This window comes from Canis aureus, chromosome 23, assembly GCF_053574225.1.
Source record: "Canis aureus isolate CA01 chromosome 23, VMU_Caureus_v.1.0, whole genome shotgun sequence".
In the NCBI taxonomy this organism is placed as follows: domain Eukaryota; kingdom Metazoa; phylum Chordata; class Mammalia; order Carnivora; family Canidae; genus Canis; species Canis aureus.
Genome location: NC_135633.1, coordinates 4,867,633 through 4,895,301, shown reverse-complemented (window position 1 = coordinate 4,895,301; position 27,669 = coordinate 4,867,633). Strand labels below are relative to the sequence as shown.

At 37.7% G+C, this 27,669-nt stretch overlaps 1 protein-coding gene and 1 long non-coding RNA gene across 4 annotated transcripts in view; both read left to right on the top strand.

The window, feature by feature from the left end:
* The window catches only part of LUZP2 (leucine zipper protein 2), a 472,421-nt gene that overhangs the window by 235,143 nt on the left and 209,609 nt on the right, over positions 1-27,669 (top strand). The gene's annotated exons all lie outside the window — the stretch shown is intronic.
* LOC144294518 (uncharacterized) overlaps positions 4,053-27,669 on the top strand; it is a 49,720-nt gene continuing 26,103 nt past the window's right edge. The window contains exon 1 of the long non-coding RNA XR_013361881.1: positions 4,053-4,546. This is a non-coding gene — a long non-coding RNA (uncharacterized LOC144294518). The remainder of the gene's footprint in view (positions 4,547-27,669) is intronic.

The window sequence follows — 27,669 nt, the reverse complement described above, 5'->3', positions numbered from 1 at the left end:
GCAAATAATTCCACCCTCATTCCAAACATATTAAGTGTCTTCACTCTTCTCATTTTATATTTACTTGCTACATTCAAATTTTCAATGACAAGTGGCAATAGGGAAATCTCTATCTCTGTGCCTGGAAGGAAATGATAGAATTTCTTTGTTTTTAATTTTCAGAGATACATTATTATGTTGTGTTTGCTTCTCTGCCCCTCCTTCCCTCCATTATCACCTCCTTTGTGCATCATGAATCCAACATTATTCCTGGAACCTATGTGCCAACCCAGCCTTTATGTCCAAACGTACAATGGAGTTTATCCCTTCCATGACAACTTTACATGTTAAGTAGTCTACTCAAGAACATAGGCTGGGATAGAGGAAGACAAAGGAGCTACAACTAGTTAGAGGCATGAGAAAAGGGAATTTGGGGAGGATTCATTTAAGCAAATTTGAGAAGATGGATGGAAGGATTGACAAGGAGAAGAAACAAATCTAAATAATAATGACTTAAAAATTATAAATATACACACGATCTCCCAGTTAATCCATAATAGAAATGCATACGCCATGAGTTTGTAGGTGTTGTGTTAGTATTATCTTCAGAATTACTACATGGGATAGCTAGCTATGCCTCTGAGAACTTTTACAATTCAGAAAAGCTCACGGTAATACAATGGGATCAATTTCCTTATTCTCTTAATAATTTGGATGCATAAATATTAATTTTATAGGGATTATTCCTTGGGGGCAAAAGTGATACGGTAAATGACTGTTTTCTGAGTTCATCATTGTGTAGTTTCACTTTAGAAAGTACTAGTGTGTCCGAAATAGATAATTGTTTTAATGGCAAGATAGCCGACTTCTTTGTACCACACCCAAATCAAAAATATTAGGCTATAATTTAAGACAATTTATAGCCTTGTTCTAAAAATCCATGAGTAAGAGAAAAATCTCTGACCCTTCATCTTGGCTTGTCTTTCCTTATAACAGGTAACATTTCTTGAAATTATATTACATACTTCATTGATTTACTTGTTCATTTTGATTCTCTCTCTTTTTTTTTTTTTGGTAAAATCACATGACATATTGGGAATGCAAAGTGGTAGGCATTTTGGAAGACAGTTTGGCAGATTCTCACAGAATTAAAGATACTTTTAAATATGATTCAGAAATCACACTCCTTGATATTTATCAGAAGCATCGAAAACTCACAACACCATAACAACTCGTACATGGATATTTATAGCAGCTTTATTCACAATGCCAAAACCTAGAAGCAACCTTCCTTTGGTAGATTAGTCGATAAATAAGCTGTAATAATCCAGACAGTGGAATATTTGCACTAAATGAGCTATCAAGCTGTGAAAAGACACAAAGGAAACATAAGCACATATTCCTAAATGAAAGAAGCTGGTCAGAAAAGGCTACCTATTATGTCATCCCAACTCTATGGCATTCTGGAAAAGGCAAAATTCTGGATACAGTGAAAAGATGAGTGGTTGCCAGGAGTTAGAGAGGAGGACAGAGATGAATAGGGGGAGCACAGAAAGTCATTAAGCATGGAAGTGCTCTGCATGATACTGTCATGATGGATACACCTCGTTATACATGCGTCCAAACCCCCAAAGTGTACAACACCGAGAGTGACCCCTAATGTAAACTATGAACTTTGAGAGACAAAGCTGTAGGTGCATTAGCTGTACAAAGGTAATTGCTCTGGTGGGGAGAGCGTGGAATCGGGAGTACGTAGGAGATCTCAATATCATCCCCTAGTTTTGCTGTGAAATTAAAACTGCTCTGGGCAGCCCAGGTGGCTCAGCGGTTTAGTGCCACCTTCAGCCTAGGGTGTGATCCTGGGGCCCCAGGATCAAGTCCTGCGTCGGGCTCCCTGCATGGAGAAAAATAAAAATAAAAATAAAATAAATAAATAAATAAATAAATAAATAAATAAATAAATAAATAAATAAAACAAAAACAAAAAAACTAAAACTGCTCTGAAAAATAAAGACTGTGAAAACACACACACACACACACACGTCATGTAATCTGCCTTCTTAACCAATTTTAAGTGCACAGTGCTGTATTATTAACTATATGCACATTTTTTTAAATATATAAGGATTGGAGCATTATCTTTTTTCAGCATTATATCCTCTGTATCTTTCCTGAAACATCATAGGAACTTGATAAATATTTGTTGAGTGAATAGTAAATATTTCTTTTTTTAAAAAATAATAAATATTTCTTAAGTAGATTATATTTATATGCATTATATGGGAGGGGCCATTGTCCATAACTCATAAGAATGAAAGTCTCAGAAATGTGAGGATTCACATTTCTCAGAATGTGATTCCTGAAATCAAACCTGTACTGATTTTGATGATCACAGAGAATCAGAAACCTCTTATTGATGAGAAATCACTAACACTTGCTATCCCTAGTCTTTTATACATGGGGCTGGAAGGCAAGATATTGTCCTTTGATTCCTGACTGAAAGCGTGAAAGATAGTAACCAGCAAGGAAAGAAGAAAGAGAGGAAGGGAGGGAGGGGGGAGGAAGGAAGCATGAGAGAAATACTTCACTTGAGCTTGTTAACAAGTGAAATTTCCATCAGCATCTCAAACTTACTCTGTTGCCTTGGAGAAGCCACAGCTTCCTGAGGGTTACTGGTAAAATAAGTGGTTTGGATGAATTGATCCCCGCGATTCCCTAAATTATGGCTTCAGGATTTCAAAGTTTATAAATTCTTAGTCTGTAGAAGCAACACAAACCTGTGCACTAATAATGTTGAACTATTAAAGTCAAGATAAATTCCAAGAGGATGGCTCTTAATATTTCTAGCAAATACCTAAGTGACTGTAAATTGTCTTTTGGTTGCTTAGAGCTTCTTGGAATATTCTAGGAATGTCTTTAAAAAGTTGAACGTCAAACTAAGCTGTTCTCTAGTACGTGTCATAAATAAGTGCAACGTGCATAGTTACCAGGTGATCCACCAAGATCATTTTTAAAAGGTTTCCTCATTCAGCCTACATTTAGGGTGGTAAAATGTTAACTTTAACAAAAGCTGTTTAAAAAACATTACCTTAGAGTTTATTTCTAGTGAGTGTGCAAATTCACGGAATGTTGGAAATATTTGGCGATACTTAGGCTATTATAAGGCATTTTCCCCTTCAGACACACAGAAAACATGACTCCTTAGAAGCACAACTGTAGGTGTCATGGGTAATGAGAAAGTTGGCAGAGTTGAAATAGAGGCCTAAAAAATACACCAGCTTCAAATCACATCTTAGACACCATTCCTGTTACTTAAAAATGTTGTTATCGTTTAAGTAGAAATACCGTGTTCATCCCACAGTTGTTATGAGGGTCAGATGAGAGAATAGTAATGAGAACAACTACCTTTGTACCCCTCCTGGTTCTCCTTAAAAATGTTACCTATAATATAAGGCTGTTCACAAACCAAATATGGTACAGTCTTTGATCAGCTTTTACGTGGAAAATACATGTAGTAGGCTGGAGCGTGGCCCAAAGATAGTAGGTCCTACTCCCTGAAAATTGTACATGTTACCTTATAAAGAAAGAGTCTTTGCATATGTGCCTAAGTTAAGGTGAGCTTATGCTGATTTATTCTGGTGGAACCACAAGTGTCCTTATTTGACACATAGAGGAGGAGTCTGTGTGAAGACAAAGTAGTGAGAGCTTTGAATGTGCTGGCCTTGGAGATGGGAAAGACGCAACCCAACCGTACGTCCGTGAGTGCCAGCAGCCGTGGGGGACGGGAAGGGGCAAGGAACACACCCACCCGTATGGCCTCTGGAAGTAGCTGAAGTCTGTAGACACCATAATTTTGGCCTGTTGACTTTTTTGGTGGGAGAGGGGTGATATCTTTTATTTTTTATTTTTTTTCATTTTTTAAAAATTTATTTATGATAGTCACACAGAGAGAGAGAGAGGCAGAGACATAGGCGGAGGGAGAAGCAGGCTCCATGCACCGGGAGCCCAACGTGGGATTCGATCCCGGGTCTCCAGGATCACGCCCTGGGCCAAAGGCAGGCGCTAACCCGCTGCACCACCCAGGGATCCCCTATTTTTTTTCATTTTTAAATACAAGTGTAATGACAGTGTCCTATTACTTCCAGGCATACAGTAATAATGCAATAATTTTATAACATTTCTCAGTGCTCATCGAGATTATAGTACTCTTAATCCCCTTAATCCATTTCACCCACCCACCCTCACCTCCCTCTGGCAACTACTAGTTTGTTCTCTGCATTTAAGAGTCTTTGTCTCTTTTGTTTGTTTTGTTTCAAATTCCACATATGAGTGAAATCGTATGATATTCATCTTTCTCTATCCAACTTATTTCATTTAGCATCATATCCTCTAGGTCCATCCATGTTGTTACAAATGGCAAGATTCCGTTCTTTTTTTATGACTGAATAAGATTCTATTGTGGATATACCACATCTCCTTCATCCATTCACCTGTAGATGGACACTTGAGTTGCTTCCTTATCTTGTCAGCCTGTTGACTTCTGACTTTTGGCTTCCAGAACTGTTAGGTAATGAGTTTCTCTTGTTTTAATCCACTAAATTTGTTTTAATCCACTAAATTTGTGGTAATTTATTACAATGGCCTCAGGAAACTAATACAGTAGAGATTGGTATCCAGGTTATCATTAACAATAACTACTTAAGTGTGTTATGGCAGCTACTGTTCCCGGGATTAATTTTGAAACTGAACTGAAAGTTTGGCAAGAGTTCCATTCGTCCATGTAAATGCAATTTATACATGATGGCAAGATACCCATCTGCTTCATCTTAAACCATAATTTATACATGTCTCTTGTGTTCCGAGCGCTGCAGCAGGGCAGAAATAAGATTGAAATGCTTTCCAAGCTTTGTTGCAAATCTTAGTCTTATGTGGGAAAGACCTCTCAAAAGACATCGTATTATGTCATAGCACTATAACAGATACTAGGGACCAAGCATTTTACTTATTCGCCTTGTACAAAAAATATTAAACAGGACATCTGCTAGCCCTGGGGTGGATCTGTGTCGATGATGATGATGATGACAACTCACCTTTCCTAGTATTTACTGTGTATACAGGACCAGCCAGGGCCAGTCTGCGTAGTACCATATTAAGAGCTTTACATGCAAAAAAAAAAGGAGCTTTACATGCATTATCCCACTCAATCTATGCACCCGGTTTGTTGTTTTGTTTTGTTTAAAGACCTCTGGTTCACAGACCTGGATCAGTCAAGATCCGTGGTTCTGTGGTTCCTAGAACACCTTTATCATGTGACACTGTTTCTGCACAGACCCTTAAGAAAATAACGTTTTAATAAATACTGGTAAAGACACCAACCAATGTGTGAGCTAAACCTTTTCAAGTCCCGTTCAGCACCACCATCCATAGTTTTCACATGAATGAATTAAGGGATGGGGAGGTAAAAGTTACAGTCCGTTGTGGAGTTGGGGTTTGAAACCAGACTGACAGGAGAGCTAGGACTTCCCACTCTTTTTTTTTTTTTTTTTAAGATTTTATTTATTTATTCATGAGAGACACAGAGAGATGCAGAAGGAAGGCAGAGGGAGAAGCAGGCTCCATGCAGGGAGCCCGATGCGGGACTCGATCCTGGGACCCCAGGATCACAGGCTGAACCGAAAGCAGGTGCTTAACTGCTGAGCCACCCGGGCGTCCCCACTTTCCACTCTTAACTAGAGTTTGTACTGTGAATTCAAGTTACTGTGTTCAATCTTTTATCATTTTCGCACTAAGCCTAACTGAAGTTTGAAAATCGATCTACTTCTTTTAAATGTAATTTCGACCATCAACCAAAACACTTCACCTTTTTTGCCCTTTCTGGGCTTTTTTCCCTCCTCCCCACTTCTGTGAATGGTTTATTCACTTTAATAATAGTGAAAATCATAGATTGTTTCAACCTCCTGGAGACTTAGTGAGACTTAGTGGATTATTAGTTCAGAGAAACTTTTTTGTACTCTGCACTGAAATAGAAATACTAACATTGTTGGGATCGATGGAACCTACCATATTTGGCCTCTCAAAACAATAATGGGTCCTTTTCCACCGTATGTCTGAATGTTGCGGAAGGCAACACTAGACAGAGTGATGTTGTCTATCATTCACTAAGGCCTTTGTTCCAAGAATGTGTATAGCCCCAGGCAAGAGAAACTTCCGTTTCCATTATCATTTTCCATTTTCTCTAAAAGAAAAATAGATTTCTTAAATATCATGGTACACATTAATAACCCAAAACTTATATTAGGAAATTATGAGTGAGTTGCTACTTCATAGAAACGTTTTTATACATTTAAGAACCTTCTAAAACCATGTATTATATCCTATCTAAATGTGGCATTTCACATTGACTTATAATCTCTTCTTTACCCAAAACATTTTTTTTTTGAAACTGTCTTTCTCAATACCTCTAAAACTTTAAGATATATGAAAACAACTGGGGATCTTGTACAAAATGCAGATTCTGCTTAAGAGCGGGTCCTATATTCTGCATTTCTAACAAGTTCCCAAGTGATGCCAGTCCCACCAGTGCACAGTCCACAGTTTGAACAGGAAGTCTCTCAACACGTGGTTCTAGAATGCTGCTTGGTAGGCAGCTGCTGGCTGGCTCCTAAGGACCATTTGGAGAAAAAAAAAATTATTATTATTTTTTAAAAGGACCATTTGGAGAGCTTCTTTAGTCTAGGGACTCCTGAGTAAGGTTTAGAGGTTTATTATCAGTGCTTGTGACTTGAGGCTTGGCCATCTGCACTTCAGTGTAGACAGGAGGGACTCTGTTGTTTAAATGCAGAGTCCTCAGAAATGTCAGGGGATGTGTCCACCTGTAACTCTAAAGGGCCGAGAAGGGGACTCTTGAAGAGTGGCCATTGTGGCACTACCAGTATGGTCCGAGGGGAGCCGTAGTGAGGATTTTCCATAGTCTGCCTTGGGTCTCGGGTATTCGTATTGGCCAAGGAAGAGCAGGACAACTGATTGAATGGTCTGCTAGCCACTATAAGCAAGAGATAGTTCCGCAACACTAGATTCAGGTGCACCTTTAGAATCGAATGCCAGAGAGCCAAAGCAATCAACGGACTTTGGGATATTATAATAAGGATTTAAATAATTTTATAGTCACAGAAAATGAGGCATCTGGAATGTTAAGAAATAGGACCCAGATTTGGATCATCAACCATTGCCGTACCTCGCATTTTGCACTTGTAATTGCACTTGTTGGTGGCAAGCAAGCCCATTTATATACACGATCTCACTTTGCACGAACCGGAAGTCAAGCAGGACACATTCTGCAGTGGAAGAGAGATAAGGAAAATGAAATCCTCGAGACTGTTCAAGTTGCTTAGTTTCATAGAGCTCAGGAAGAGTAGAGGAGGAACTAGGCTCTCCACTTTTCCCCCTCTCCTTTTAAGATGCTTTTCTCAACTCTACCTACCGTTTTTCCACCCCCATGACTATCAACTCTGAAATAAATGTGAAACTAACCACCTAAATAACTGGCTCTTTGAACAGGCCCCGCATACCACGTGCAGGTTTGCATGGTCTAAGCTCACTATTCTTGCCACAGCTGTGAGAAAATAAACCTCTTGTATTCATAACGCTATTTCTGTTGGGTCAGATGCTACACCTCTCATATTCCCATGGATTTCTTATTTTCTAGATGAGATTATACCTCCTTTGACGTAATAGAGAACAGCTATCCCGCGTTTTCAATGAAATTATACTTGCCCGATTTTTTTTTTTCTAAATAAGACTAATAGAATTTTATAACTTTTCTTGTAACTCAAACTTAACTTATATATAAATTTGCTAGATAAATATATATATATATATATATTTTAATATTTTGATTTTTAAGAGGTAAACAGAAAGGAATTGAGAATTTTCGGTTATCAGCTGATAGGTATTTGCAAATAAGTTTTTATTTTTTATTTATTTATTTATTTATTTATTTATTTATTTATTTATTGCAAATAAGTTTTTAATATTCTTCAGGTTTGATGAATAATAAATACTTGGAAGTATTGATGGTATATCTATAGAAGTGTCTGACATTTCATTAGGAAGCTTAATGACTAAGCTAGTAATGGATTTTTGTATTATTTTACCACGTAAAAAGGAAAAAAAAAAGAATTGGCCCTTTCTTGTGCTGTAAAATAGTTTGATATTTGGTTACTGGAAGGCAGTTTGCTTAGAAGTTTTATTTCTTAAGTTGTGTATCTCCAACTAGATTTTGCCAACAATCTCTCAAAATTTCATACATTTCACACAGTTTTTAGATCGCAGAACACATAAGTTATGTACTCTTTAGGTAAATACACTACTTACCTGTGGTCTGTCACTACTGCCTCCCTTGGTCACCAGGAGAATTTAAAATCATGGTGGAAACAGCCATGTATCTGTCAATGTCCCTTCTCCCAGTCTTGTATTTGGTCATACAAGTGAGTTTTAGCAGGAAATTTATACCTACTTAGCTGGGACTCCCATTTACTCGCCTCCCAGCATCTGTTGCAGTTAGGACCAGGTTACCATCTTCTGGACAGTGGAACTGAACAGAACTGAGTCCCTGGCTATATAAAAAAGAGAAAATTGTAGTTGTTCTTTTAGATACTTTTTTTTTTCCATGTATACTTTATTTGACTAAATGTTAAGTTCTTGTTCAGTCTAGAAACTCTTTATGAAACATATAAACGTTCTTAGTGTTTCATATCCTATTTGAGAGGAATTTTCCTTTTTTTTTCCTCAAATAAGGCAAAGTATCATCATCATAACTGTATATCTGTCTTTCAGCTTTTGTAGAAAACTTTCCTTCATCCCTGTAGACTTTGTCAGAGCTAGCTTAACGCTCCCTTCTCTGCTCTGGCCCTGCCCTACATTTCTCATATCTTAAAAGTTCTCACAGTGCGTTGCACTTGTCTGTGGCAGGGTGGGACAAGAACCTATTTATTCACTCTTTACCCCCACGCTCTTTCTAATGCAGCACATGATACATGGTTAAGTTCTTAATAAGTAACTAAAGAGTACCTTACCTGAGTCCTTTAGGTGTACACCCATCTTTTGAGGGGAGAGGGGTGATTATTTTTCTTTTTTCAGGATCAACATTCTGGGAAATGGAAAATGAAACCCATTTTGCTTCTTAAACTATTTTGGGATATGTATGGACCCCGGTGCTATCTGTGCAGCTCCGAGGCTTCCCTTATGTCAGATCATTAAATGCACCCCTCGACACAGACCCTGAGACTGTTAGTGAATCACTTCATGCTCAATGTCCTCTCAATCAGCAGAACAGTGCATGGCACAATGTGCATGTAAGCTGACACAGAACTTTCTTCTCCCAACAATGTCAGAGGCAAGTTTTTCTAAGATAGCTAAATCCCCTTAGTTGGGTAGAAAATCCATCTTGTTCGAATTACACTTTTCTTTTTTGATCTGACAAGTTTAGGATCCTTATCTTGTTAACCGTCATTCATGTTGAAAATATCTACCAACATGTCTTACTTATTAATTAAGAATCTTTGAAGATTTCCATGGGAAACAATGCTGACTAAAACAAATTTTCAGGATACATTTGCATCAGTGTATTTACTTAGTGGTGTTGGTTCCATTAGATTTTTTTTTTTTTTTTTAATAGACATCCTCTTCTTTTTTCTTTGGAAGTTGCTCAGTGGTCATGCCACAAAACAGAAAACAACCTGTTTCCTTTCAAAAGCAAGCTGAGTGCATGGTCTGGCAATAAAGAATCAGAATCTCCATTCTGTCAGTTTTATCCCAAGAAGTCTCCTTCTCTAAAGCCGTGGGGTCAAACACTGGGGATTTATGGAATTCCTATTAATTCAAAGAGTGCCTGAGTCCTCCACTTAGGACGATAGTGAATTGGTAGCTGTGTAGAAGTAGTTCTTGTATTATATGCTCCGCACTGTAGAAAGGTAGAATCAGGGATGCCTGGGGGGCTCGGCGGTGGGGTGTCTGCCTTCAGCTCAGGGCATTAACCCAGGGTCCTGGGATCGAGTTCCACATCAGGATCCCTACAGGGAGCCTGCTTCTCCCTCTACCTGTGTCTCTGCCTCTCTCTGTGTCTCTCACGAATGAATAAATAATCTTTAAAAATAAAAGGTAGAATCTGCACAAAAGTTCAGTTTTGCGTGACTCTTATCTTTTAACATATTACCATTTTTGCTCCACGTATGGGTTAGGCATTAGTGCATGTGCAAAAGTAAACACATACACATACATCTACACATCTACATAAAAGTACTAGATATTAGTACTAGATAAAAGGCCGATGTCAAGTGAATTGACATCAGCCTTTCGGGAAACTGGGTGAATTTGATCCAAATATGAATTTCACAGCTTTGTGAAAGTGGGGAACCCATTGCAAAGGCCTGCAGGTTCCACGCCCCACAAATACGTTCCTCCCCGCAGTCGGATGCTTTTGAAGTCAAACCTTCTTTGAAAGGCAGCCCTTGATGACCTTTCAGAGCCCGCCCACGTTAATTGATTGACTTCCTCATCTGTTCCCCTCCCGGGAGGCATGTGTCTCTCTATTGTGGCTTTCGTCACCTTGCTGGTTAGTTCCTGTCACCCTGGCGCTTACGTGCCGCCCTCTGGGGGACTGCTACTCGCTCAGTTCAAGGGCAGGAAGCGAGGGAGAGAGGAAGGAGGAGTTAACTGTATGTTGGGTAGGTGGATTGATGGCCAATGATGCGTTAAAAAGGGACGCCAGCTTTGACCGTGTCAACACGTGCTTTATTAAATAAAGGGTGGGCCTTGCTGGGACATGTTTCACTGAGTAATTTAAGTAGTCTGTGACCTGTGAAGACGTTGTTATTCACTTGGAAGTATTAATGGTATATCTATAGAAGTGTCTGACATTTCATTAGGAAGTTTAATGAGCTTTTCAAGGGGACCTTTGTGGTCAATTCCGTCCTAACATGTTATTATAATAGGATCAGAATGAAGAAGAAAAACTCAGTTAAGGTAAACACATGATTATGACTGACAATGAAAATATTGCTCTGATTCTACCCACGTGATCTTTTACACACCGGTGAAGCCAGAGGAAGTCTCAGGCCACATCTTGCCCCCACCGGTGACCTTTGACAGGTGAAAGGCCGTAAGCTTTAAAAGGACCAGGCTGATTCCTTGTACGGCTGCTTTGTTTCTATTTGGCACTAGTTAGGACTCACAGAACTAGAACTTCTGGCCACCTTTCTCCAAGTGCAGTTATTTGAGCATGTGCTCCCTTCCATGCTTTAGTTACTTTAGTGCTTCAGGTAGCATCAAGGCAGGTGGCGGGACTGAGCACACCATTGTATTCGCTTATGTTTGCTTGGTAGGACCATTTGCCCCTCACTGGCAACTTGGTAAATAATTATATTTTTTATTCAAGCCCTTACAAAGCTCTCAGGGTTGTGAAGAGATCGTAATGTGTCTCTTAGGGCAACCTAAAAAATAAGTAGCATATTAGACATTTCATGATTTTAATTTCATTATATATGTGAGTTTATATGCATAAATCTTTAAAATGTATTCAATATATATTTATATATAAGAGACTTTATGCTGAGATTTTAGAATTTATTTTAGAGGGGGAGAGGAGCATGAGTGGGGGCAGGGGCAGAGGGAGAACGAGAGACTCTCAAGCAGACCCCCCTCTAAGAGCAGAGCTCGAGGTGAGGCTCAGTCTCACCACCGTGAGATCATGACCTGAGCTGAAACCAAGAGTTGGACGCTTAAGCCCACTGAGCAACCCAAACACCCCTATATAAGACATTTTAAAGGGTTAATGTATTTTCCAAATATAACTGCATGCATGCATGTTCAATATAGAAAAAAAAGGAATAAAGAAAATAAGAAAAATATGGATTTTTTTGTTTGTTTCTACTATGGAAAGAATAAGTTAGAATATGTGAGTGTATCTAATAAATATAGTCCTGATTCCTCTATAAATGGGATATATTATTATGTTTTTCTTTCCAGCTGGCATTTATACAGATTTTCTCATGGTCCTAAAAATTTCTGGTAAACTTCAAAGAAATGGCTGCTTATTTATAACATCTGTCCCTCTCCTAAAGAAATTATCTGCCAGTCTAATTATCTGTCTACCTAATGATCTATTTAGATAATAATTTAATGATTAGAAGTCTATCCTTGACTAGATTACATATTCACCTACATTTTCTTCTAGATGTCGTCATGAACAAATTTCCAATAAGGAAACTCTATATTAATAAGTAGAAAAATGCTATTTATACAGTCTTTAATAGGATCTGTACACTTGGAAAATGATTGTCACTGAAACTTAGAAGGATTGAGGATTTTTTTAAAATCATATTTAGCCTCAATTAATAAACATAATTGAAGAATGAGTCGGTTAATTAAATGTTCCTGCTAACTCAAGTTACTCCTTGATCCCGTGTAATGATTTTAAAAAGGCCTTAGTATTTCCATATCTATAATTGGGCATCCTTCTGAAACTTCAGCCAATTAAGTTCTTATAAAATTAAGCTCCTCTGTCTATTTTGTGTCTTCCAGAGCCTCAAGCTCAGAATGTCAGTTGTGTTTATCCATGACTCCAAAAAATTGAATTGAGTGTACACTGGTTATAAATCCAGCAATTTCGGCAGGCTTAATTCCTTCTTCCTTCAACTATAAAATAGAGATAAACATAGTATCTACGTCATAGGCTTATTATGAAAACTTCAGTATATGGAAAGTACTGGGAACAATCACTGGCTTATAGTCAGCCTCTCAATATTGGCTTTAATCCCTATAATTATTATTATCATTGGGATTTAATGTTAAAATATATAAAATTGCATATTGTCAAGTGATTTTTCATTTACATCTATTAAAAATATCAGTGTGAGCAGTGATAGTACAGTGGAGAAAGCACTCAGTTGAGGTTTCTAATTGGTTTGTTTTGGGTCACTCACAGTTTTTTCATGGGTCTCTAACACCCACCACAAGATCCTTTGTTTTCATTTTTTTTTTTTTTCTTCAGAAGATCCTTCTTTCTCTCCCATTTATTTTCTGTGCAGTATGTTAAAAGTAGATGGGAAGTCAGGTTCATAGTCAGTACTTGTCCTTACAGCTAACAAAACTAGGTTCTCTGTGCGACACACTTGCCTGGGTGGACTTAGGGTGTTCACAGAATCAGTATTACCAAAAACGTGTTGCTCCCTGTGTGCAAAGCCCTGATCCCTGCAAGAAATGGTGACTGGGACACCACCTGAGTGGAATAAAATGACCCAGATTTAGTCATGAATTCTCCTTGCTAAATGCTATTTCTAATAATTACATAGGAACCTCAAAGTCAAGAGAAGACCACTAAGACTGGACAGAGAGTTCTGGAAGTTTGATTATGTTTTCACAGCCATTTAGAGCACCGCAGCATGCAAAAGTCTAAGTAAAAATAGGATGAAAAGCAGGAATTAAACTTATGTTTGGAATGTCCCTAGCTCCATCTCTAATTTTATTTTCCACTTCAACTCTGAATCTTCGGAAATGTGTCTGTCTCTAATAGATTGTATCACACATATGTATTTTACCAAATATTTATAGATACCAATATATGCATGCATACATATGTGTGAAACTTGGATCGCCAACTTGATCTGAGTATGAAAACATGTTATTTTCCCAAATCCTGTTTCTTAACTCTATTATCAGATGTAAGACTGCATATTGTTAAAATTTCAATTTTGAAAGAGAGTTGCTATTGACATGTTCTCTTCGTGACATGTCTTTTAGGGAATCATTTGTAGAACACCTTGGCCATTCCCCTCTTTGACACTCTGATAAACAACTAAATAGGGGTCTTTTAAGGCTAAGTACCAAGACATAGTATTTATTTTACTATCAGTGTGCTCTTATTTCTTAGTTAATGAAAGATAATGGTACTCATTTGGGTTTTTTGATCGATATGTTAGTTTGGCCTTGATTGGCAAACATATACCCGTTGATCTCACAACCTTTTCGTTGTCTCCTAACCACCATGTTCTCGCATCTCTTCCTTTTCCATCCTACTTTGTACTACTCATTCTAATAATCACCCCCTTTGATGACCCCTCATGTCCCTCATGCCTCCCTTCTTTTGCCATACACAAATGACTAAATCCCAAATTTCATTAAATCTAAATCTCCTTATACCTACCCTAGTGCAGGGGACTGTGTCTAGTAAAAATCAAAAAAGCATGATGACTGATCTCATTTTGAACTTATGATCAATGATCTTAAGTGGACTCTTACTGCTAAGCAGTCCTGCATTCTTGTACATTGCACAGTCTATTAATTCTCCCCAAATGATACCTGTTGTGTACTTCCTTCTGTCTCCTCAAACTTTAAACTCCTCTTGCTCAACCCACTGTATTAGTTGATATCCCTGTGTGTTAGGTTTCTCCAGAAAAATACAACCAGTAGAAAGTGTGGTGTGTGTGTGTGTGTGTGTGTGTGTGTGTGTGTGTGTGTGAGAGAGAGAGAGAGAGAGAGAGAGATTTATATATATCATTTATATCAAAACATATCCATCTATATTGAGAGAGAGAGATCTATTTTAAGGAATTGGCTCACATGATGATAGAGGCTGAAAGTACAGAATCTGCAGGATAGATTGGCAGGCTTAAGACCCAAAGAAGAGCCAGAGTTTCAGGTCGGGTCTCAGGGCTGTCAGCTACAGAATTCCTTCTTGCTTGGAGTCAGTCTTTTGTCCTATCCTTCCTTCGACTGATTGGATGAGGCCCTCCCGCATTACAGAGCAACTTGCTTTACTCAAAGTCTACCAATTTAAATATAAATCTCATCCAAAACCACACTCACAGAAGTATCCAGAATAATGTTACATTGAATGTCTGGGTATTGCAGGCCAGTTAGGTTGACACATAAAACTAAATGTCGGGATCCCTGGGTGGCGCAGCGGTTTGGCGCCTGCCTTTGGCCCAGGGCGCGATCCTGGAGACCCGGGATCGAATCCCACATTGGGCTCCCGGTGCATGGAGCCTGCTTCTCCCTCTGCCTGTGTCTCTGCCTCTCTCTCTCTGTGACTATCAAAAAAAAAACAAAAACAAAAACAAAAAAAAACAAAAAACTAAATGTCATACCCTGCTGCTTCTTTCATCAAAAAAATAGAAGCTATCTATGCTGATTTGTTTATCTTCCCTGCCAGGTCTACTTTCTAGCTATTATTACACTTCTCTGTGTCCCCTAAATCTGTATGCTGTAGACTGTATCAGTTTGTTATTTTGTCTTTTGGCTTCCCATTGGGCTTGGGAATACCTGGAAGCAGATGGAAGGAGGCTGGATAGTGAGGTCAGTACACTTGTATATTCTCTATACATGGTCAGCAAGAGCTGTTAGGATCTTCAACCAGAATCCATGGTTTCTGTTAAGGTATATCTCTCTATTTTAACTTTCTTCCATAGGATTTATATCTCCGCCCTTCCTACCCAAAGTAGTTATAGCTTCAGTCTCCTGTAGTACTTCTTCTGGTTCTCCTTCACACTTCCTACATCTTGAGGAATGGTCCATCAAACCTCCATAAATTGATGTTAATTTGATCGTCCAGTCTTTTCTGAAAGAAACCTGATTAATACATTTTTAAGAATGCTTTTACCTGCTCCTAGCACATCTAGAAATCTATCTACACTGTTACCCATCTACCTTGCCTTTACTGCTTATACTGAGTGAATTACCCATACTCTTAAGTCAGTCCCTACACTTGTGCATTGGATCTATACTCATACTCAAGAATATCTAATAATTATCCCTTCTCTCTTACGTATCATCAATTTCTCTATTTCATGAATACTATACTGCTGCGTCACCCATCTTTGAAATGTCATGGCTTAACCCTGGATTGCCTTACTGTTGCAGTCTTATGTCTCTGCTCTTATCAAAACTCTTTGAAAGACTGCCTGTAATCTTAAATATATTTTCATCCATATATATTCACACTTGACCCCACTTCTATAAAGACAGCTCTTTCCTTTCAAGGTCCAGTAGTATTCTCCATACTGCTAAATTGGAATGTTAGTTCAAGTTCTCATGTTAAGTCATAGTATCTGTATTTGCAATATGTGATCACTCCCACATTCCTAAAATATTTGTTTCACTTGGGTTTCGTGACTCTATATCTCTGGGATATTTTCCTTTCTCATTGACCTTTCCTACTCATTCTTCTTTGATAACTATTTGACTTTTTAGATATTTCATTGTTGAGGTACAACTTCAGTCTTTAATCCTCTTTTCTTTTCTTTTGCTTTTATTTTTATTTTTTTCTGAGAGAGAGAGAACATGTGCATGTGTGTGAGTATGGTTGGAGGGGTGGGGGAGGGAGATGGACAGAGAGAGATTTTTAAGGAGATTCTATGCTCAGTGCAGAGCCTGAGGCATGACTCCCTCTCATGACCTGCGATCATGACCTGAGCTGAAATCAAGAGTTGAGTACTTAACCAACTGAGCCAGCCCCTTTTCCACCTATTCTTTAAGTGGCCTTTTCCATGTCAAGTTTGTGAGTAATGTTGAGGAATGTATACTTCTCATATTCATATTTTCTGCTGAGACCACTCCTTTGGATTTCAGGTACTTGTATCTAAATGCTTCCTCAACAACCCTATTTGTATGCATAGGGATGCATAACACAATGACACCTCAAATTTAAGAAGTCCAAAAGCAATTAATTCCTCTACTACCTTCCTCATTTGTGGAGTTGAGACAATTTGTGGTCATCTTTAATGTCTCCCTTTTTCTTGTACCCCTACATATAAAAATAAATAGTAGAGTTTTATCTTAGTGATTTTATGCTATATCTACCATTTTAAAATATTTTCAATATTGACTGAATAAGCAAGTTTAATTAAAATTAAATAAATCTGTCCTAAGTTTTTGACCACCACATTTTCAGGAATCATTTTCATTATAAATTTGCATTTAACTTTAAAGCTACACCTTTCTGTGGGATACGGTGGCATTTTCAGTGGACTTCTAGGTGGTTTCTATACAATATATATAAATTATATAACTGGTAAATAAATATATTTTAACAGTATTTATCATGATATGAGAAAAACTGCTTGAAATTCAGAGGCCAGTGTCAAATCTTTATCATAATCTGCTTCTCCATCAACTATTTATGATTCTAAGTACAATTGATATGTGCTTAAATTTCCTCACTTTGAATAGTCTTTTGTCTTTTAATCGGTACTACTTCTATTTTAGTTTTTTTTAAAGCTTTTTTTTTTCCTCCCTGAAAACCACTAGTTGCGTATTAAACAGCTCTTATATTTGATTTTTGTTATCTCTCTGTCATGATAATGAGAGAGTGCTCAGCAATGACTTCAGTAATAATGTGTCCACTAAGTGTCCAGAGCTTTGCCTTCATGCCATAAGAGACCAAAGCACAACTGATAAATAACAATTTCTCCCGGAATCTCACAAAGTAATATAATTAAAATAATTACTAGCAAACTGTTTTATTGGTCATCAAAGAGTTAAATTACCTTATTGGTTATCTTAAGTAAAGAACTTACAAGTTATATTCTTTTTTAGGAAAGAGGGGAACTATTTATGGATCAAATTTTTAGTCTTTTCAAGCTATAATCCTATTATGTAAAGTCTTGAAATTATCAGAAACACCCTTTCTGTGATCCAAATTTCAAACCATGAAAGCAGTAAAGTCAAGGGAGCAGAATCTTTGATATGGTAAGGATTTTGATGTGATAAGGATATGTCAAGGATTTTCTCCTAATGCTCAGGTCCGTTTCTTTTTGAGTTTTTGTTGTTGTTGTTGAATCCAAAGAAAAAAAAGCTTGCTTACTTGCCTGCTTGCTCTTTCTTTCTTTCTTTTTTTCTTTCTTCTTTCTCTTTCTTTCTTTCTTTCTTTCTTTCTTTCTTTCTTTCTTTTTCTTTCTTTCTTTCTTTCTTTCTCTTTCTTTTAACCTTAGAGAGCTTTGAAATGGAACCCTTTATTTTAAAATATCCCATTTTTTCTATGTATAGAGAATTTTATTTAGCTCTTGTAACCTATCTCTCTTATACTTCTACGTTCAAAGTCACGGAACTTTATGCAAGTCTATAACATAACAAAACCACTTCTAGCACCACTTACTGGGTGCCTACTCTATGTGAGGTGATGGGCTAGTAGGCTTTTTACATGTATTACTACTCTCATCTCTATAGCAACCCACTAGGGCAAATGTTATTATCTCTGGCTTCATGGAAAATGTAATGAACGCCAGTGAAGTTGGCATGCTTAATTTCACCCAGATAGTAAAAACCAGGGACTCGATTTGAACCAATGCTTAGTTGGTTCTAAAATCCAGATATGCCATTAAATGATATTTTCCTTTCGTGAAATTCTGGCATTTTTCTTTTTTCTTTCTTTCTTTCTTTCTTTCTTTCTTTCTTTCTTTCTTTCTTTCTTTCTTTCTTCTTTCTTTCTTTCTTTCTTTCTTTCTTTCTTTCTTTCTTCTTTCTTTCTTTCTTTTCTTTCTTTTCTTTCTTTCTTTCTTCCTTCCTTCCTTCCTTCCTTCCTTCCTTCCTTCCTTCCTTCCTTCCTTTCTTTCTTTCTTTCTTTCTTTCTTTCTTTCTTTCTTTCTTTCTTTCTTTCTTTCTTCTTTCAGATTTTATTTATTTATTCATGAGAGACACAGAGAGAGACACAGAGACACAGGCAGAGGGAGAAGCAGGCTCCATGCAGGGAGCCTGATGTGGGACTCGATCCCAGGACTCCAGGATCACACCCTAGGCCGAAGGCAGGTGCTCAACCACTGAGCTATCCAAGGATTCCCCTAAAGCTTTTGTTTAAATTCCAGTTAGTTAACATACATGTACTATAGTTTCAGGTGTACAATATACTGATTTGACACTTCCATACATCACCCAGTGCTCATCATGATAAGTGTACTCTTAACCCCCTTCAAATATTTCCCCAATCCCCCCACCCACCTGCCCTCTGGTACCCATCTTTTTGTTCTCTATAGTTAAGAGTCTGATTCTTGGTTTACTTCTCTCTCTTCCCCCTTTGCTTGCTTGCTTTATTTCTTAAATTCCACATATGACTGAAATCGTATGGTATTTGTCTTTCTCTGACTGACTTATTTCACTTAGCATAATACCCTCTAGCTCCATCTGTGTCCTTAAACATAGTCATGAGAGATCTATATTTACATGCATTTCTCCTTTTCCTTTTGTGTTCTGATCCTCATTTATTAAAAGAAAATCAGAAAATTCTCTTTTACTGAGTTTAAGAAAAAAGTAGAATCTGTTTTCTTTAACCCTGACCTTGTGTTTGTCATTTCAAGTAGCAGGTAAGTAAAGATAATACCTTTTAAATGTCAAATTCTCCATTTGAGTCTAAGTAGAAGGTTAAGAATTTAATCAAAGAGCCTGGCCTTATTAGCCTTGTCGGATCCCATTAGCTGACTTACAGAGTTTGAGAAGGAAGTGCTATTAAACCCTGGCCCAACAGAAGAGAAAAGTCAAAGGCTTCTTAGAAAAGGAAAAAGTTTTCCTCAACTCTGCTAGGATCTCTGTCTGAAAATTAAACTGACAAAGACAGGCTAATAAGAAAAAAGCGTACGTGATTATTTAATAAGAGTTTTATGTGACATGGGAAACTTTTTTAGGAAATAAAGACCCAAAGCAACAGGCCTGTGTATTTTTATGCTAGGTTTGATGAACACTGGGCAACTGTGTAGAAATATAATAGGCTAAGGAATATAGGGTAATCATAGTAAACTCAGGGAAACTTGGCTAGTTGTGGTTGTTAGGACTGTTCTTGGCATTCCCTGGTCTTCAGAGATGAGGTTGCACCTTTCCTCCAGGTATAGGGAGGGTACATCCTACATGAGGGGTTTATGATCTGTTTCAGGTAAGAAGGGTGAGAGGAAGACCAGGGTGACCTTCCTGCTTCTGCTGTTTTCTGAATCTCCTTCAGGCTAAAATAGTCAATATGCTAAGGTGCCATATTGTGGGGTAGTGTTTATTGAGCCCCATCAGGTTGGTTGCACACTGTGACACTCCACATATTCTGTAGTATCCTGGTCAAGTGCAGAGATTTTATTTTATTATTATTTTTTTAATCTCAGATTCCCATAGTAGGGGTTGAGTGAGTGCAAATTCATATTTCTTCTTTCCCCCAATCCTGATGGTGCCCAATAGCAAGCATGTGCATTTTTAGGATGGCTAAGAGTCAAGCTCATGGAAATGGAATCAGGAGACTAAAAAGCCTAATGAAAATTAAAATCCCAACCTCAGACTCCTAGTCATTGTGCTGTAATCACTTGAGTGACATTGTCCTATATATTGTGATTCCCAGCACTTTAGAATGAAATAGGAGCTATGATGGTTGTATAAACCAGTTATGAAGGAAAAAATCAATTGAGTGTGTTATAATTTAGATAAATGAAGCATGCCATTTTGTTCTCTCAATTATGCTTTGCTTTTTCATCTACAAAATATAAATAATATTCTCTGACTTATCTTTCTCCTAAGGTTCTTTCAAGAGTCAAACAAGGCATTTTTGTGAAAGTGCTCTTGGAGCTAATGGGTAAAAGATAGCACACTATCAATAAGATACAGGAGTAAGGGTGGCAGTCATAATAATCTCGTTAACCAAGAAGTTGATTTCAAGATTACAGGATTTTAGAATTTGAATAGATTTGGTGATAGTTTGGCTATAAACAACATCTTTGATGGTTTCTTTGTTTATTTGTGTTGAGAATAATGAGGACAGAGGAAGTTAAATGTTGTTGAAACTCCCCCAATAGTAGAATTCAAACTTGGCCCCTTAACCTCCTGGCCCATTTCGCTTTTCAAAGTGCTCCTGCTTTACTAAGACAGCTCGTAATTATTTCTGTTTCTTGACCACTAATATGGTATTCATGTAGATTGTACACATTATTTAGTGATGAAACAGCTCTATGGAAGGGTTTATGTATTTTGTACTACTTGTCATGACTTCTCTAAGTGTTTTCAGATCTGCAGTTTTCTTCCTTTTTATTTTGTTTGTTTGCCCTTTACTCCATCTTCTCTTGGGAATAATTGGTGTGTGTATGTGTGTGTATGTATATATATTTTTTGAGTTCAGGAAGTTCATTAATTATTCACTAACTGAATCTGATATCTACAGCATTAAAAGAACATAAGAAGTAGAAATAAAATGGTAATAGCAATAACAACAACTGTGAAGAAAATACTTCTTGTAGAGAATATTTATGAGTTTCATTATATATAATTCTCCTAATATGTGAAGGTGAATGTACTAAACTCATTTCACTGATTAAGGAATAATATACTTTATTGAAATGATTCCGATAATTTATAGGATTTAGGAATCTCGTAACTAAACCAGATATTCTGACTTGAACTTGAGCTCTCCACAGGGTCTGTACTGTAGGTGTGTCCGTATTTCAGCGTTCTACAGTTCTCTACTTGTACAGTGTTCTCACATATTTTAGACTTAATCCTGAAAGGAGTTAGATACCTAGGAGAAACATAGGGCACTAGACTATCTTGAGATTGTGTGGGTCACTGCTAATCTCTCATCTCTGCACACCCCAGAATGGCACCCCTCCTCACTGGCCTGTGCCCGTCCCTGCACAATCCTGGTTGGCTACAGAAGGCACTGACATTTAGTGACCCACCTTGTTCTGTTGACTGAGTGGTTATGAACTAAACTTCTTACTGTGTTGTGCATGAAGTTTCTCGAGAGATTCCTTTCCCTCCATAGACCAGAGCCATGCCTTGAGACATTATGTACAAATATTTCAAGTTTTCTCAGATGCATCACAACTTTGTCTTTTGAGTGCAACTTTGAATTTTAGACCCCAGAAGAGTTCATTTGAAGCACAAAGTGGTGAATAAGCTTGTTGAATTTTTCAGGGAAAAAAAAAATTGCTCTGGTGCTTTCGAGACCTTAAGCAAGTGGAACACACAAGATAAAGCTGTGTTCTTCCCATATCACCTGGGATTGTGTTTTTAAATAACTCGATCAGAATTTTCTATGGTTATGATATCCTAGTTTTCTCTATCCTTTGCCACTCTTTTCAGTTATACCTGTTGTTGGAAATAGGTACGACATTTTATTTTATTTTTTAAGAGTTTTTTTATTATTTTTTTAATTTTTATTTATTTATGATAGTCACAGAGAGGAGGGGGGCGCAGAGACACAGGCAGAAGGAGAAGCAGACTCCATGCACCGGGAGCCCGATGTGGGATTCGATCCTGGGTCTTTAGGATCGCGCCCTGGGCCAAAGGCAGGCGCCAAACCGCTGCACCACCCAGGGATCCCCTTGACATTTTATTATTAATCGCAAACACCTTGAAATTCAGTTTTCTAATTGATATAGGTGGTTTATAAAAGGTGATATCAACTACTACTATTACTTGGTTTTGAAATCATAATCATTGTGTGTGTGCATAGCTGCAAGGTGTAGAAAAAAAGAGTAAAGTGATAGTAAAAAGGAGATCCAGAAGATTTATACAATACACCTCGGCCCTGATTGGAATGTCAAAAATTTATAGGGCTGGCTTGTGACCAGGCTACTAGTGAGCTCTTGATGAGTTCAATTTTCTTATGGACAAATTGGACTGAACTTCTTTAGATAATAAAAATGCAGATTTCTATAATAGCTTTTTAAGTGAAATATTGCTTCACACTTGACATAATTTAGATAGTACACAGATTGTGTTTGTTGTGAAGTACATTTCTAGCAAAGCTTAGTTGAATGGGTTATGTAGATACCGAAGTAAATGAAATAAATCCTTCTCAAGAGTAGTGCAAACTATTTACGTATTCATGTTTTATCCTGTACAGCAAACCATCCTCATGTGTAGGAAGTGGGGTAGAACTTGAAGACAACGGAGCTTGGTGGATAGGGGTTCAGGCTTCAAGTCGAAGTATTGGTGTTCAAGTTCCAGCTCATCACTCACTAGCTGGTGACATTAGCCACCACTTCCAGCCTCAAATCCTCTTGAATTACATGAAAAAGCAATAGTATCACTCATAGGGCAGTTGTGAGAGGTAAATTAATTTGTGTGCATAAAGTACTTAAAAATTGATTAACTATTAGTCCTTGCCATTATCACATTATGGTATAAAATAATGCAAGATGCTGAATTTCATCTTTGGTTGAAATGACTTTCTTGTGGCCTATGTCCTAATATTCATTTTGTGTACTTTTTTAGTCATACCTCCCCCACACACAAAATACAAATATCATTACTCTTCTAGCTACATACACGGCGACTATGATTTACAACCAAAAAATATACATATCTCCTATTTTGGTTGTATCTGTCCATTAACATTCTCTCACCCCTTTGACTAGTATTTGAATAGCTCTTGGCAGGCCTGTTATTGGAAAGCATTATTTTAACTTCTATTAACACAATTGTCCTTTTGTTTTTCCAAAAATTATGGCACCCCACAATTTAGACTCTGATTTGACTCAGAATTGACATCTGTTAGTCTAAGAAAGATAGAAATTTTGAAATCCACAGTTGATGATATATGATGTCAACAAAGAGGATGATGATGATAATCTTTAATAGCTAAAGTTTGGCAATGAGTATTCAAAGTTCTTTTATGTAAATCATCTCATTTAATCCTAAAAGCAATTTTTTCAAGGAATGTACTTTCCTTCCCATTTTTCACATGAGGAGACTGAAGCTCAGAGGTTTAAGAATCTCATTCAAGGTCAGAAAGCAACTGAATTTCAAATCCAAAAGCTCTTACTTCTACCAATAAACCTGCCATTCTGCAATAAAGGCTCTCTCCATCTACTCATCAGTGATAATTTGAAAAAAATGTTTTGTCATTGGCATCTTAATTTCATATTACATTCAAAGACAACAACTTTTAGGATTCATACCAGGAAACCTCCATAAAAACTGACTTAGCCTGGACGTTCTCTTTATTGACAGGTTTTTCTTAGAAAACTTCTGACAAGACACTAATAAGAGCCATAGGCAAACATTTAGTACAATTTACCAAACTGTCCCTTTTTTCCATTTATTTTTTGAGATGTTTTAAAGGCTTCGTTATTTATGAGAGAAACCAGTGAGGGCCTGACAGGCATTGAGAAAAATACAAAGTAAAGAGAACATTTGAAAGGAGAACCAGTTTCCAACTATGATAACCCATAATAATAGAAGGAATTTTGTTTTCATTTTCCTTTGCTTTCTGTTATTAGAAAGGTCTCTCTCGGGACGCCTGGGTGGCTCAGTGGTTGAGCATCTGCCCTCAGCCCAGGGCGTGATCCTGGGGTCCTGGGATTGAGTCCCACATCGGGCTTCCTTCATGGAACCTGCTTCTCCCTCTGCCTGTGTCTCTGCCTCTCTCTCTATTTCTCTCATGGATAAATAAAATCTTTTTTTTAATCTCTTTTTTATTTTTAAATTTTAATTATTTTTTGGACTCTATGCTTTGTGAAATACATAGGTGCTTTTTTATGTTTATTTTTTTATTTGAAAATTTGAAGTATAGTAAGCCTCTTCCTTTGTATCCATAGCATCTTATATTCTATCTTACTTTGATTTGGGGAACTTGCAATCAATTTTTACCACCAGAGGAGAGGAGTCCCCTAAGTTCCCATCTGCCTGGTGGGTGACACCAAATCACAATACACAATGGACATTCAGTCTAGAGACATCAGATGAAAAATGTATACTTTCCCTGTAGGCTATAAACTCTAGGACCTGGGTCTTTCCATCCTGCCTACTGAGCATCCTCTTTCCCCCTGCTTCCCATTAGGACAGGGGAAAGGATTTTCTAGAACTTAGAGAGAGTGGAGTGAGGGAGAGAATAAGCTGCACCTGCAGCTTCTGGAGTGGACCTAATATGCATTTCCCATAAAAATCATGCTTTGCCTAGTGGGCGGCCATGACCAAAGCAGTACTGCTGGGGTAAGAAGTGCACAGGTTAGGCTTACTTTGGCTAGGTGAGCTTCCTTCCTGTGTGTTTGACACTACTTCTAAGGAGTTACAGATGGACAAGCAATTTTCAAACTAATAATATAGGGTTGCAAACCTCAGCATTGCAAGGACGATGTATCGTTGTCATCTTTCCCTCCTTCTGCTCTTCGTCCACCATCGTCATTGTCATCATGTTCATCATCATCCTAAAAATAAGTAACCCTAGCTGAGCCCTTTCAATATCCTATTGTAAGTGCTTTATGCATATGGGCTTCCTAGATTGTCACAATATTAGTATGAATTAGAAACTGTTTTTACTTTTATATAGAGAAGAAGCTGAGGGATGCACAGGGGGAAAACAAACCTTACAAACTATTAAATTCATGTCAGGCCATCTGACTTCACCTTGTTTTCTTGGAGATGCTTTAGCTTATAGGTCTTGAGTCTGGCAGACGTAGGTTCAAGTATGAGCTTTGCCAAATACGAACTATATGACTACAGTAAGCCCACCTTGCCTCAGCTTCCTCATTGATAAAAAGGGATAAATAACAATAACTATTTCTAGTAATATTGCAGATATTACATAAAATAGAGGGGGAATTATTTTGGCTTCTGGCAGTGGGACTTACCATTCAGATGCAAGAGTAATTCTGCGTTATTATTTTTCAATCAGAAAGAATCAAGCAGGGATCCCTGGGTGGCGCAGCGGTTTGGCGCCTGCCTTTGGCCCAGGGCGCGATCCTGGAGACCCAGGATCGAGTCCCACATCAGGCTCCCGGTGCATGGAGCCTGCTTCTCCCTCTGCCTGTGTCTCTGCCTCTCTCTCTCTCTCTCTGTGACTATCATAAATAAATAAAAATTAAAAAAAAAAAAAGAAAGAATCAAGCAAATTTAATGTTCCCTTAAGTTTAGACATTGAGCATAACTTGCTGATTGATTGCTTCAGTAAATGGGAATTTTAATAGAGGTGCTTAATTAATTTAGCTAATTAAACAACCCTAGATATCATTGGAAATAAAAGAGAGCAGGAGTCCAGATTTTATATTTTTAATTCCATTTTAGAGCACTTCAACAGCCTTCTGTTTCCTTTGTTCTGCTTCCCATAGAGTGCTCTCCACCCAGTCCCATCCTTTTCCTTTCAGGGTTGAATGCTAGCAAGGAGAGGACATTTCACCTCCCTTCTCCTCCCCACTCCCCCCCTCATTCGTACAGCTGAAGCCTTCCAGGTAACAATACTGAAAGCCTAACCCCTGCTGAAACATTCTTATCATAGCTTTGTCGGGAGATTTTTGTGAAAGATCTAGGTGGCACCCGCCTCCTGCCTTTCCAACAATATTTAATTATGTGTTGCATTACGTTGTGCTGTGAGGTTGCGTAGCACTCACTTCCCACATGACAGAGTCAACAAAACCACCTGGGTGTGTGACATTCTGATGCTATCAAAATTGCTAAATGGAAGAGATGCAGGATAAGGGTTCAGCAGGAGTTCCTGGGTTCCCTAGATAAGCAAGTCTGCAGACAGAGTGACCACTAGGCCAGCCTCCTATGTTGTAGCCCCTTGTTTACCGTTCAGCTGGGGAACGCTGAGGACTCTTGGCTTTCCAGATCACAGGCTCATTCCTCCCCAGTTTGTTGTTCCTGCTGAGAGACTGAACAGCTCCTACCAGGCCTGGTTCTCTGGTGCTCTCTTTTAGACAAGTTGGGAAAATCATGCAAATACTAATATAAGCCTAGGTTGAAAGTTTCTAAATAAAGAGGATAAAAAATAAACTCTTCCTTTAAATTTATTTTTCCTGTAATTCTTTCCCAAACCTTGAAAATAGCATTTTTTTTTTTTTGCCCTTGGAACCTATTTTATGGTGATATATTTTTAGTGTCAAATGTGTAGCTAAAGCCATTATGAGTTGTACCTGCATTTACCACCAGACTGAAATCACTTGTAAAACTGCAGAATAGATTCAACCTTCCAAAGCCTTTTTTGTTTCCTGTTACTTTATGAAACCGTTTTTTTTTTTTTCTTTTTAAATTGTGCTCAGCTCCAAAATGTAAATTTCCTAAAAGAACTCTTATTTATAAAAGTTTTCTCTGAGGGTTCATGTGTAACAAGGGAATATTGCTCCTATAGAACCAACATACAACTCATCACACCAAGAAGGTGCTGATATAGAAGAATCTCTAAAAACAAAAGTAATTCTTAAAAATCATGACTGGCAAGGGAATATTATTTCCCTATCCTAGGAATAGCTGCCTAGCCCCACCTCCCAGATCCTAAATGCATTTTCAGAGCCTCTTAGATGCCCCTTAATGACACCTTTTATCCAAGTCTGTCGTGTTTGTTAATCTGCAAGAGTTGCAGGTTTTAGAAACGTGTTAGGTTTGGGGAATATTATATTAAGCATTTTATTATGTTAATTTATATAGACCATTACAACCATATTGTGGAGTACATGTCACTATTATTATTGTTGTTGTCGCTGCTGTTATTATAATGGTTATAGGATGGGGTTTAACATGTCATCCAGGGTAACACCTCTAATGGAAATGATTTTCTGGGACAATTCTTATTCCTACTACATATTGTGTCACAAAGGAGACTGAGAATATGCTATTTTAGATTTTTTTTTAAAGAAATGTTTAAGGGATCAGCTAATACTAGTATGGGATATATACAAAACTTTCTTAACTCAGTTTATTGTTTTTTAAATACAAGAAAGGATATGAACTAATGAAAAT